We start from the raw sequence: 15,058 nt of genomic DNA, 5'->3' as shown, positions 1-15,058 counted from the left end.
ACTGTTGAAATTAGGTTCACTTCGTTCTTAATTCATTTTCCCATTAAAATTTACAAAATACAGTTTTTGATATTTCAAGTGTGACTTTTTTCCCCAGGCAATTTATTTGGGTTGAGAAGATTTAAGTGAGAGTTAAAAACAGATTTGTCATAGTGAAACATATATTTAAAAATTGTATAAAGGTGATCAAAAGCCCAGAGGAGGTGGGTCTGGAACAAATAATTTCAGGAATTTCTTGTCTGAATGAAAACTGCTGTGTCTCCAGAGGACTGTGCCTTGGAAAGGGGGGACTCTTGGTAGATCTTACAGGAAGATGGACACACCCCAGCTAATTCATATTTATGCTAAGCTAAGATAAGCTAAGCTGTTGCTACATTTTCAGTTTGTGGAAATACACATGACTGAACCAGTTGTGTAGATTTAGGCTCAAAAGCATATGCAAGTTCTGGAAATCTGGGGAATAATAGTCTTCTGGGATCATTCAGACTCTACTGGAGTTGAAATGGAAGAAATAGATGTTTATACATGCACACACACACACACACACACACACACACACACACACACACACACACACACACACACACACCAAGCAAGCAAGGAAACAAAGAAACAAAAGCATAATAACTGACTACATACCTACCCCTTCTCGTTCAATCCCAGCATTGCAGACTTATTTCTTGCTGGGGTCTCTGGAGGCAAGCTTGTTGTTAATAGTAAATGTGTTGCTGTGTTACCACTCTCTTTGGAGCAAATGCCTTCAGAAGCATTCCCAAAATGAGTGAATTCAAAACCTAATTATATATTTTCCTTCCTTCCTTTTCCCCCATTCCTCCTTTACATTTTGAAACACAGTATTTTGCAGTATGAGCTGATTGTTTTATTTTGCTTTACCAGTCAACCTGAAACATTCTGGAGTTACCTGGAAGGGAGACTGAACTAGGGGATGGCCCAGATTTGATTGGACTGTGCACATGTCTGTGGGCAACTGTCTCGATTATTAATTGATGTGTGGGGCCCCAACCTACTGTAGAACACACCATTCCATGGCAGATGGATTTGGACTATGTAAGAAAGTTAGCTAACTATGGGGCTGAGCAAGCTTCTGGTTTCTGCTCAAGCCCCTGCTTGAGTTCCTGCCTTGACGTCCCTTAGTGGTAGACTGATAGAAGTTGCTGTGGCCATGGTATTTATCACAGTTACAGAGAGAAACTAGAACACTGGTCTTGAACTTGCTATGTAGCTGAGGATGACACTGAATTTCTGATACTACTGGCTCTGGCTCTGCCTTCTGATTGCTGAGATTAAAGGGAATATAGGAATGTACTCTACCACAACTAGCCAACCAGCTTCTCTCTCTCTCTCTCTTATGTGTGTGCGAGTGTGTGTGCGTGTTTAATAAGCTTTGCTAAACAGGACTATACAAACTGTCTAGCAAAGGAAACAGCAGAGGGAAGAAGCATTTTGAAGAACTGGAGAAAATGCTTTTCTGAGTAATCACTCAGCAAGATCCCAATGCAGAATATATGAAGAACTCAAAAAATACAAAATAATTAGAAACAGGCAATTGATAAGAAAAGACACTTCTTTAATGTAGCCACACAAACAACAAGTCTATGAAACAAACAAACAACCACAAAAACACCTAGTCATCAGGAAAATGCAAATCAGAACCACAAGGAATTGTCTCACCCCAGTCAGATCAGCAATTAACAAAAACCAAAATGCAACAAATGCAGGCAAGGACGGAAGAAAGAGGATCCTTACATGTTGTACTAAAAGGGAGTTAAAGGGACATAGGTAGGCAGGGAATGAGAAGAAAAGGAAAAGATTTTTTTGGTGTACATGTCTGGATCATAGTTCTCATCATGAAGGGAAGTCAAGTCAGAAACTCAAGCAGGAACTTGAAGCAGAAACCATGGGGGAATGTTGCTTGCTGCCTTACTCCTAGATCCACGCTTAGCTAGTTTTCTTAAACAGCTTATCACTGTCTGCCAAGGGGATGGCAATGTCCACGGTTGGTTGTGTCCTCCCCAAGATGGCCACTTCTCATTCCCATAAGACTCTGTGAGGGGAAAGGAGGAAAGATGCAGGGGCAGGTATCTAGATGGGTGGAGGGAAGTACTCAAGGGCTTGTAAAACACCCAAACCAGCATCTGCCTAAGGGTTCTCAGTCTTAGGCTTCTCCTATCTTTGTATAAAGCTGTTCCTTTCTTTTTCTCCACAACGTGGCCTTCTGTCTTTCCAGGTTGCTCAGTCCTTTGTTCATGCCAGGCAGTAAACTTAGCACTTCCCTAGACAATTTCCTGCACTTCTGTTACACATAATTTAAACGATTGTCAAATATAATTTATATGAATCTATCCTTTCTCTCAAGTATGAAAAAAAAATATATTACTTAGAAAAGTTTATTTTAAGTAAGCAATAGATTCAAGTGTTCCTCAAAGTTTTAAATGAAGAAGCTTTAAAAATTACATGCAGTCTATTTCACATAAAACTGTAGACCTTGAATTTTAAAGACCAATAAAGATTATAAATGATGAGACAACACAAAGACATTTTCAAACCCAAAGAGTTGTTGGATTTTAACCCTAAGTTTTTCATCCTGTGTGCAGTTTGCTTTGTATTGCTGTGATAACACCGTGTCCAAAAACAACATGGAGAGGAGAAGGTTTACTCGGCTGACACTTCCCTACCACCGTTCATTGAGGGAGGCAAAGGCAGGAACTGAAAGCAGGAACCTGGAGGGAGGAGCTAGTGTAGAGGTTATGAAGGGGTGCTGCTTACTGGCTTGCTCCCATGGACTTGGTCATCCTGCTTTCTTATACAACCCAGGACCACCAGCCCAGGAGTGGCACTGTCCAAAGTGTGCCAGGCCCTCTCCCATCCATCATTAAGCATGAAAATGCCTCTTCCCAGGTGACTCTAGTTTGTGTCAAGATGAGAAGAACTAACAAGAACATTAAATGAACTAAATATACATAATTATATATTATAATACGTATGCATCGATTATATATTTATATATTATATATAAATAAACAAATAATGTACTGGATATATGTATATTTTATACTTGGAGGAAAGAAATTATAAAACCCAGATGGAGGTGGCTGAGATTTGAAGAAGAAACATTTGGGCAGGTCTCACGAGTCATGTCACAATGATGGTAATCCAATAATTTAGGCTTCAAGTAAAATATATTGGGCTTGAAATCCTGGAAAAAACAATACATTAAAATACTTTATAAGTCATAAGTTTTAAGACTTCACTATTATTATTGAGGAAGAGAGATGTACTGACCAATTTTAGTATAGAAACATGACTGACAATATAGGCTAAACTCTATCTGTTTTTTAGATTGTATAAAGTTGAGTGTCCATTCCATTCCAGCATTAGTAAGCTAGCATTGCAAGCTTTGAAAGTACATCTTTACATGTTAGAAAGCTAAATGTGCACAAAGTTATAAATACCAGATGCTAGCAGGGAAGGAAGAGGCGCAGGGATGTTCTTGTCTCAGTATTGATGGAGGAAGAATGTATCATCACCATTCACATACAGAAATGAGCACAGCTTTTCAAGGTTTATTAATTACATGTTGACTTGTACAGGTCATCAACACCTTGACTAGCTCAAGCTGCATGTTAACACTCACCAGAAAAATGTCCCCCCAAGCCTTTACCAGTTCAACGTCACATGACACATGCATAGGAAAGACAGTATATCCAAGAATTATCCTCTGATACATACAAGTCTTTCTCAGTCATAAGACAGAGGCCCACAGAGAGTTGGGAGCAGAGCTGAAAGACTTACTTCCAGTCACTCTGGGCTTTGATAAATGTTCATGGTAGCACTGTGGAGTCTGGAATCAAGACAGCAGGCAAGAATGAGATCTACACATAAGATGGGGCAAGAAAAAAGAGGTAAGCCCTGATTTCTATAACACAGAACCAACCACACAGAAGAGCTGCCATGCTTTGTAATGATAGTCTGGTGGGCATAACATTTTCACTGGAGAGTCATAGGTGTGCTGGCCCCATCCTCTCTACAAAACTATATGCAATTAGTGAATTAAATATGAATAAAATTTCAGCAGAGCTTGAGGCTGGCTCAGTGGCCAAATGGATGACTCCAGCAAAGGGGAGGTTTATCCTTTTTCTTTTCCTTTTCTTCCTTCATCCCTCCCTCCCTCCCTCCTTCCTTCCTCCCTCCCTCCTTCCTTCCCTCCCTCCCTTCCTTTCTTTTACAAAGTTTTGTATTAAGAGAGAACAAAGCAAGTCGTCCATAAAGGAAACAAATTATGGCTTACATTCAAGATAGTAAACATTTAATAGAAGTAGACCCATAGATTGCTCAGCTATTGGCATAGTGACGGGAAATTTAAAATAAATATGATGTGTGTGTTAATGAATAAATTGACATTATCTAATGTACACTTATAGCAGAGAAATAGATGAACTGTTAACTTCTTGAAAAATGTAGCTAGTCAAAATATAGACAAATGTGATACAAATGGAGAAATTTTGTACATTGCTTATTGAGCAAACTTTAATGACATACTAGTATACCTGGAAACTCACTTCTATGGGGGCATACCCTGGTCTCTCTTTTCCAATTATACTGAACAAATGACTAACTGGACAAAGCTAAATGTCCGCATTTTAGGTAGGATTCAAATACCTGTCATGTTTTCTACTACAATAAAGTAGAGGGATTCACCTTTGATAGCAGGAAACATTTGAGGATATCAGGGTACAGGGTACAGTTATCATTCAGTTGTCTATATTTCAGTCTCTATCAAATTCATAATGGGAAGTCATCTTGTGTCATGGGTAAGTTAAATTACCAAGGAATAGGGAAAAGTCAAATAGTTCAAGAAAGGGTTTACCTACGTGGAGAGAGGAAAAGATAGTATCATTTTCTTGATGTGGAAGTGAGAATGAGGACAAGTCTACGAAAAACACAGATCTTCTTAGAACGTGGAGGTTAATGTTATACTTAATCTCCACGTACATTAATTTCCACATGAAAATAAACTTAGATTACATGGCTATAATAAAATGATGCCCACTTGAGCCCTAAATTCTAGACCAAAAAGTTTTAAATATAGAACAATGAAGACCCTGAAAAACTATACAGAGACAGAGTATAGCAGAAATTACAATATTTCTAAAAAATGCTTCTAGTAATCACTTGGGGAAAAAAAAGACATGAGAGGCTAGGGAGTTCATTCAGTAACATACTTGGTTTCACAAGAATGAAGACGTGAGTTTGGACCCTGCAGCACCTGTGTAAGAATCAGGGTACAGAGACGCAGGACACATATCTGTAAGCCCAGCACTGGGTAGGTGGAAACAGGTTGGCTCCCTGAAGCTCCCATTTGAGTGAGAGACTCTGCCTCAGAAAATAAGATGGAGAAAAACAGAGCAAGACACCTGAGGCTCATTTCTAGCTTATACACACACATACACTCATATACACACACACCCTACATGAAGACATATATCTATTGCCACATGCACATAAAACAAAGATAACATGTTGAAACTATCATGATATTGATGCAATGTATAAAGTAAAAACATCTAAATCCTCTGGAATAATTTATTTATATAGGAAATGACATGAAAGTGAGTTTCATAGGTAGATGAGGTGAAGCCTTTACATTCAGAATGACTTCCAGGTCACATTCAGCACACATCCTTAGGAAATGTTCACACACACACACACACACACACAACTTTGATAGTTTCATAAACATCAATAATGATGTTTTTTGTCATTTCACTATGACCTTTGTCATCCTACCCCTCTTCCCAGGCAAACCCTTTTCCTCCCCCAACAAGTCCCCAGTTTGTGTATTTTGTGTGTCTGTGCCTGGCACACTGATTTTAGTTAGGGCTGCTTTTATGAATGTGGATAGGAGGTTATTTCTTGGAGGCATGGATAACTGATTAGTGGCTACACCTCTGAAGAAAGTGGCTTTGCTTTCCCTAGCTTCTGTTAACAGTCAACAGTTCCTCAAGGATAGGTAGGATCTCATTGGACCTTCCCTGTTCTATGATAAATGTTGCTGTGCCCAGTCTTCTGTGAGTACCCATAGCTGCAATGAATTTGTGTGTGTCATGTCCAAAAGACATCTTGTTTTGCAACACACCTTCCCAACCTCTGGCTCCATTTCAAAAACTAGGTTGGAGTGTAACATCTACACATACCACACATGCTCACCCACATACCTCCACCCCCTCCCCACACAATGCACATTTTAAATTTTTGATTTGACTTTAACTAAGAGAGCCAAGTACATTTTCCATATCTGTTACATCACCTGAGCTATACCTACTGGAATTATATTTGTAGTAAACACATTTGAAACTCTTACTCTCTAAGGCTTTACATTTTTTTTACAGCATGTGTTCATAGGTTGAACTTCAACTTTTTGCTTCTTCAACTTTTGTTTTCCTTGCAAGTCCTTCAGTCAGTAGAAAGAATTTTCCACATTTTGTTATCTCCTGTCCTCTCCTCTCCTCTTCGTCACCAATCCATCTGTGAATGCCTCCCTTTCTATAATACTTTGGCACACATCTCCCTAATATCTGTTTTCTTTTTCTCCCACAGCTAAATTCATTTCAAGAAACAACAAAACGAATGGCATGCATTCATTTACATTACAACATTGGAGGGGGAGTGTCTCATACAGCTAATTTTTCTAGGTTAAAAAATGAATTATTTGACTACATATGACAGCTTTTGGCTCAGCTCTTTCATCTAATAAATAAAAGAAACTGTCTTGGTATGGGCCTGGAAAACACACAGTAATGAATAGAACTCTGACAGCATGCATCTAACCAAACAGACAAAAATATAATTGCCAAAATGGAGGAAAAAGAGAGGTCTGAAAATTAGTGTCTAAACACCTAACAATGTCAGTCCAACATTCTGGGTAGATATTACATGGTGAAACACATCCCTAAATATGATGCACCCAGTTCTTGCTTTTAATTATTGTATATTGGTGGAATTAATAAGCCTTGACTTAGCATACTTTCACATTTAAAATATCAGAACATAGTTTTCTTGTGGATCATATCATTAATTGTTGAAAAGAATGCAAAGGTCACTGACTCCACTATTAATACAGACCTCTGCTCCAAGTCCCAAAGTAAATAGATAAATTTACAAACTGAATGGTTTTTTTTTTGTTTGTTTGTTTTGTTTTTATTTGTTTTCTTGATAAGGGAAGATAAGGGAACTATAACTCAAAGTCTGATAGAGCTTTAAAACTATTTTGTTTGATATTATTCTCTATTAGTCCCTTGTCCGAATTTGATAATTTCCTGTTTGAGAATTTCTGATTAGAAATAGACTATTTTAAAAGTAAGGAGGCAGGCAGGCATGGAACAAGACTCTAATCCTAGCACTCGAGAGGCAAAGCAAGAGAATCCCTGTGAGTTTAAGGACAGCCTGGTCTACCTAGTGAGTTCAGGGTCGCCCAGAGCTACATGGTACCACCTTGCCCCTACCCCTCAAAAGAGAGTGAAGCAATCAAAATGCATGTGAAGTCCCAGAAAGAGAAAATACATGAAATAGGGTAAACAGCATGTCAGCAATGGAGCTGGTTCTGTTCCATTCCGCTTAGAACTCTGGGATGTAGTTGTCTGAAAAGTTTTCTGCTCCTCCTCCAGGAGCCATTGACAAAGACTAAAGTTGACCATGCACAATATATCAGCAGGAGGAAGTGTGCCTTGGGTTGTCAAGTCATAGCCAGATCCATGATGGTGTCAGTGGGTTATAGGAGTTTGGCCTTGAATCCTTGGCATAAGTGTATACTAGTGAATGTGGACTTGATCCTGATTATATTTTTTTTAGGCTGAGGGGCAAGTAGAAGTTATGAAAAACTAATCTCCAAGAGGACTGGTTCATGAACAGAGTCTGAGCTGGGAGACTAGAAGAGCCTGGGGGTCACTTGTTCCTGAGGAAAGTGGAAAGGAAGTTACAGACTTGATTGAGAGGTACCTACATCCTGGACTAAAAGTTCAGCAGCCCCAGATCCACAGTCAGCATCTAGCCTAGGAACAGGAATCACCCAGAGACAAACCTTCTCTGGAGTTCATGATTGCTTTGCATAGTTCATCTCCTAAAAAGGAAGAAGCAGAGGGGCAGGGGGGAGAGGGGGGAGTACCTTAGAGCCAACCTAACATATGTTATACTCAGGTCATCAGATGAAATTTGTAATTTAATAACTTATTCCCTTCTGTAGACTATCCAGGATAGTGAAGGTTCATGGGGAGCTTCCCCTGAATTTAAGCCAAAGAGGAGACCATTGGTGACTGTTAGTGGCTACAAGGGAGAGTCAATATTACTTAAGAGTATTACCACTTGTAGGTCAGCCACACTCCAGTGAGAGGCCACACATCCATGAATATATGGACAACACAAAATGGCCTTGATGGGTAAAAAAACAAACAAACAAAGGAAGAAAGAAAAAGGAAGAAAAGAGGAAAGAAGAAAGAAAAGGATATGAAGTTGGGTGGATGGGGAAAGGGATGGATCTGGGAGGGGCTGGGAGAGGGGTGAATATGATCAAAACTCACTGAATGAAATTCTTACAGAACAAATAAAAGGGAAGAGGGGGAAGGGAGGAGGGGAAATTGAAACATATAAATTAATAAAATAAGATTTAGTTATAGTTCTAATTTATGATCTAGAGATAAACAATTTTCAGTCCCAAGATATTAATATAGCCTGTAGTATTCTGATTTTTTTTTTTACTTCTTTCCCAATTAAATCACTTCTTGCTGTGGTTTAGATTTAGTCTGTTCTCTGTGGTGGGTGCTGGAGACTTGATCTCCAATGCGGCAGTGTAAAAGTAAAACAATCCTTAAGACACGGGCCAAGCAGAAGGTGTTTAGATTATCGGAGGCATTACCCACACGGGGATGAACGCTGGGTTAGTTCACTGAGTCAGTACTCAGGAGCTACGGTTGTGAAAGCCTGGTTCCTCAATCCCTCCCTGGCTCCCTGACTCAGAATCTGCTCACCATCCACCTTTAGCTGCACTGTGATACAGCCAGCACAAGCACCATACAACATAGACCCTTGGTTCCCCAGGACGCAGATCCAGTGCCCTTTTAGGAAAAAGATCCAGAACTCTTTGAAGACAAGGATCCACACCCTCTGAGGATTCAGATGTAGAAGAGTTTATAGGCCCCTTAGGATGCAAATTAAAAATAAATTTCTACATTTATATAAAAAAAAATTGTGACTGACTCCTTTAAGTAAAACAGTTTTGCATTTTGTGCATTAGAGAGAAGGCACAGGTATTAAATCTATTCCCACTTAGTTCTTTCTAGATGTTTTTGCCAAGATGCTGAGGAACTTTCAGGACAATTGGACCATCTGCTGTGACTCTTGGACAACCCTGCTTCACCCATCACTTGATCTAGCTTTAAAAGTTTTTGTCTTTTTGATTTGTTTTCTATGGGTTTATTTTGTTTTGTTTTTCCTACTGGGCTCTGCCAAATTTTATTAGGTCAGGAAAAATAATACTAAGAAGCTCAAAGCTAGCTGTCAGTTTTCACATCAATGGCAAATATTTTTAGTGTTTTTCAATTAAAAAGAAAAATGAGATTTCCAATCTGTATTGTAAAATGCAAGCATTTCAGAAATGGCTATTGCAGCATAAGAGAAAATAAAAAACGAAAAACCAATCAAGCAAGCCAAAAACTTAACCAGTCTGTGAGGGATATGATGTCACAGCACAGTGCTCTCCCAGAAAGACAGGGACAGACACAGCTCTCTGATAGAAACCCCAAGGTACCTGGCTCTGGAAAGGAAGCCTGAGCCATCACTCATACCTTCAATGTAAACACTGAGATCATTACCAAGTGGCACTGGACCTGCGAGAAGGGCCAGCCCTTTAGAGTTGTCCAGCCTTCAAAAGGGGCAAAGGGAAATGAGTCTCCAGTTTCTGATGCTCTTCATCAGGGAATGGAGATGCCCCATTACAGCCACAGAGCTTTCACTGACCTCAGAAGAGAGATAAGTACTAACTGCAGGTACCCAGGATGAGGCCATTGCTGAAGTTTCTCCACAGTTCACCGGCATACCCATGCAATCAGTACACTGTAGTTTCAAGGAACATTGCTGGGAACACTGTAGTAGACACATAGGTGGAAGGAACAGGGTAAACTTCACAGTCAAGTCTTGTGTAGCTGGAATGTTGGAATTATTAGATCTAACAAGTTCTGGTTAATATCCTAAAGTCACTTAGGGGATCAAGGAGCCAATGTCTAAGCATAAATGGACATTTTTAGTAGAGGGAGTGAAATTCTAATAAACAAACAAAACAAAAAAGACTGTTGATCTCTACATTGTGTCCAGTTGTGGTTTTCTGTGATGGTTCCCTTTTGCTGTAAAGAGAGATAAATCTCTTTGGTCAGGGGTGTGGCTATCAAATTCACAGTTGGGAGGTATGGGAGGGGTTGGGAGGATGGGAGGAAGGGAGAGCTGGAGGAAGGAAAGGGAAAGAAAGTGATACAACTGTATTCCAATTAAAAATATTTTTAAATAATATAGAAATACATTTAAAAAATTAAAAAGAAATGCTGGAAATAAAACTACAGTAATAGAAATGAGTAATGCCTGTGATGGGCTCACATGGCTGAGGGAAGAATTAGTTAACTAGATACAGTTTAGAAATGTCACATACTGAAAGCAGCCCCTACCACCAAAGAGACTAAAAACAGCTATAAAACATCCTAAAATTGTGAGATATATATATATATATGTATACACACACACACACACACACACACACACACACACACACCTATAGACACCCCAGAGCCCACATAAATGTGTGAGAAGAGAACCCACTTTATAAAGTTATCCTTTGACTATGTGGGCACACATGCATTACAACCCCACCCATCCACACATCTCTCTCTCTCTCTCTCTCACACACACACACACACACAACACCAAATAAATGTAATAAAGAATTTAAGACAGGATATAAACATTGCCTATTAGAATTTGTGGATGTAGAGGAAGGAAATTTGTAGCATGAATCTTATTTTTGAAGAGAAGAGAAATTGGTATTCAGACTTCCATCTTTGATAATTAGAAAAACAACAGATTTAAGAAAAGTAGAAGAAAGGAGTTAGGATTTCTTTTAAAAATACAATACAATACAAAGTATATAGGAGATAAAAATAAAGCTTAGATTTAAAAAAAAAAAAAAAAAAAAAGAGGAATTCAGTCAGTAAATGTGTAAATAGCCTTACGAGAGAGGGGGAAAAGACATGGCTTACTAATATTATAAAATGGAAGACACATCATTACCACTAGTCACATGGACATTAGGAGAATTATAAAGGATGTTTGTGAGCAAGTATATGTTCACAAGCTTAGTAACCTAGATGAAACTGCCCAGTTTCCAAAATGACAAAAAAACAAAAAAACAAAAAACAAACAAACAAACAAAAAACAAAAACAAAACCCACAACTTATTTATTGTGTGGGGTAGCATAGATAAGCATACATCTAGTACAAGACAAATACATCCCTGTCTGTCTCTTTATATATGTTGACAAGCTTAGTAACCTAGATGAAACTGCCCAGTTTCCAAAATGACAAAAACAAAACCCACAACCTATTTATTATGTGGGGTAACATAGATAAGCATACATCTAGTACAAGGCAAAAACATCCCTGTCCATCTCTTTATATATATCTATCACCTGTTATCTACTTAAGTTTTATTTTAAGGAATTATACAGAGATGCTGGCTTTGTAGTCATAGGTAAAATTCCTTTGCCCTAGAGGATCTCACCCTTTTCTTTAAAAATATTTTTCCTTACTATTTTGAATTTTATGTGTATGGGTGGGTTGCCTACATCTATGTTTTGGCACAATGTACATACCTGGTGCCAGCAGTGCCCAAAAGAAGGCATCAGATTCCTTGGAACTGGAGTTGCAGAAGGCTGTGGGCTACCACATAGGTGCTGGGAATTGAACCTGGGTCTTCTGAAAGAGCAGCCAGTGCTCTTAACCACTGGGCCATCTCTCTAGTTCCTTAGTCAGGCCCTTTCACACTACTGAGAGAAATCCACTTCATTCAAAATTTACCAATGGAAATGTTAATCACATTTCAGAATGACATCTAGGTTAATATGACCAACATGGGTATGGAGCTTAGATTGTGGAAGGAGCCATGACAATCACTCCTAGTTAACTTGCCAATCAGGTGTACCTTATAAAGCATACATATTCTCCAAATACTGAAGATATTTGGAGACCGAGGATGCCAAGATGTTTTCACTTAGCATGAAGCAACTCTCCTAAATGAACTAAATGCATAATGGCCATATCCAAGAGGAGATACAATATCTTGAGTGGAGTTTATTTTTCTTCCTGGCGTGTTATACCTTACACTCTATGCTGTATAATTAACATAGTTAAGGTATAAAGTCAGTACCACTGGCATTATATGACAAAGGATAAGGTAATTAATAAAATATATTTGACCAATTCATATGTGTAAATATAAACATTCACATATGTATTCACATATATAAACACATTACTAACAAAGTAAATTAGATGCATTTGCGAAATCACAGCCGTTTCTTCTGTAGTGTTTGTAACTGATATTATTAATTTCCTTTTTCTCTCTACCTATTCTGTATTTCCTTTGCCCATAACAGTATCTCAATTAATTGTGTTTCTTCACTTAGTAGAAAAGCTGAAGCCATCATTCCTTAAGTCAAGTCCAGTTGAATCACTATGATTTTGAATTCAGACACAAGCCATGATGCATTAAGGGATTCCCAAAGTGATTGCTTTAAGTTTAGATGTAATCTTTTGAAACTCCTTTGTGGAGTAGTAGTACCGTGATCCCTATTTTAATCAGCATAAATTCTCCAGGCAGAGGAAATACTTCCTTCTTTGCCTGTTAGTTTAGTTAGCTGTGTGACTCAACCCCTTAACTTCATCTCATTGCTCTCTCCTGGTGGAAGCATCACTTTCCATGAAGCAAAGACATCAAGACAAGCAGAGCTTGCCTTTCAGAGATGGGAAACAAACATTTTCTTGGTCGAACAATGGACCTGATAATAAGCGATGCCATTCCTGACTGTTGGTCATGGGAGAAAGTGTCCCATGTTGGATACTGACTGATAGCATATACAGTCTCCTGGAGAACCTTGCCAGGCACAGCATGGTGTTCCACTTAGTCACATGGTGGATAACTCAGTCTCAAAAGGCCACCTCCCTGTTCACTGAAGCTAACTGCTTCAGGATGAGGTAAGAATGAGAAATCCCCAAATGTGCAGGCCTACACAGACCTATGGGAATACTATACCTGCTGTGTTGTTTCTGTACAATCTGAGGAGCAACTCTGGTGAAACACTACACTGGTGGCTAGAGAATTCTTTAAAACCATGGTAGTAGTTTCAACATTATGACATGCAAAGAAGGCAACCTCAAACCCAGAGGTAGTGGCTATTCCAATAAGAGCAAAACTCTGCTTTTCCCATGATGCAAAACAATCAAACTTCCACCATCAGGACCTGAGAACAGTACCCTATTGAATTCCACTTTGATCTTTGCTCTGGAAGAAAGGCCACTTGGCAGTTGCTAAAGCCAAACTAGCCCTGGGATTTGATTATAGAGCCCATTCCTAAACCCCATATACACTATCATAGACTCTTTGATCATGTGTATAGTGGGCAAGAACAAATGTGATTGGGGAAAGAAGTTCATTGGTAGCTATGGAAAAGAAGGACTCCGTCAATCCACTTGACTAAAAATTCTATGCCATTGTGCATTCATAAGCACACAAATACCTCCAAGGCTTTTGTCCATCTGGACAAATTTAGTTATATTCCTATTTCCCAAACCTCCTTGTCACTAATGTTTTATGCATGAGCCTTAAAACTCTGGTACCATTTAGCTAAACCACTGGCTGTAGCCTGTGAATCAGCATATAGTTATATGCCTATATGCTAGTCTATAAACCAGATAATATATATGTATATAAGGTAGCCAATAGCAATCTATACAATTCAGTTTATCCTGATTGTTGCTTTGACAATTTGGTCCACTACAGGGACCACACCCATCTTGCCTTTGCCTATAAAGTGTCAATGCTTGGTCTCTGACATCTTGCAATTCAATTATCCTTTTAAATTATGTGTCCCAATTCAGCCCTAAGCTTTCTATTGTAAGGTCTGCCATAGAGTTCTAGGAAAGGGGGAATTATGGTGCCAGATCTCCCACTGTGGAGAGTGATTTCTCCAGGACTTGCATCACTGTGGGCTGATTTAAGTAGACCTCGATGACAGACCCACACCAGCTTCTCACTGTCCCTAGCCTTCCTTGTGTAGAAGCAGTTCTGGGGTGTGCATTTCAGTTTTAGCCAATTAAAGACATGGTGCCATTTCTAACCCCTGTGAGCCAATTATAAAACCATAATCTTTGCTTCACTGGTCTCTTTCAATAAATTTGTCCTTATCCAACCTTGTCACATACTCCTAACACATGTTTGTACTTATCCTTCACATTATGATTGTGCACATGGTAAGAGTCATGTGCCTCCTATAGCATGCTTTTCAGCTCTCCATAGTCAAGATGGGTGCCTGGGTTTCAAGGTCTTGCTGGTAGTTCACTGCAGTCATAGGTTTAGAAGAAAGGAGGCCTAGGTAGTCTCAAGGAAGAATCAGCACGGCTTGTAAGGTTATTACTTCAGTGTTTTCACATTGTGTGTGTTTGCTCATGTGCATATGGTCACACACACACATATGTGTGTGTGTGTGTGTGTGTGTGTGTGTGTGTGTGTGTGTGTGTGTGTACAGGTAGAGACTAGTGGTCCATTCCTAGTGGTTTTTCTCAATTGCTTTCTACCTTAGTTTTTGAGACAGGGTCTCTCAGTGAAAATGAAGCTCAACAATTCAGCTAAACTGGGTGGCCAGAGAATTACAGGGACCCTCCTGTCCTTGACTCTCCTGTTTTGGGATTACAGATGAATGTTGCCACACCTGGCTTTTTATGTAGG

This window comes from Phodopus roborovskii, unplaced genomic scaffold (genome assembly GCF_943737965.1).
Source record: "Phodopus roborovskii unplaced genomic scaffold, PHOROB, whole genome shotgun sequence".
In the NCBI taxonomy this organism is placed as follows: Eukaryota; Metazoa; Chordata; class Mammalia; order Rodentia; family Cricetidae; genus Phodopus; species Phodopus roborovskii.
Note: the sequence above shows the minus strand (reverse complement) of the source record.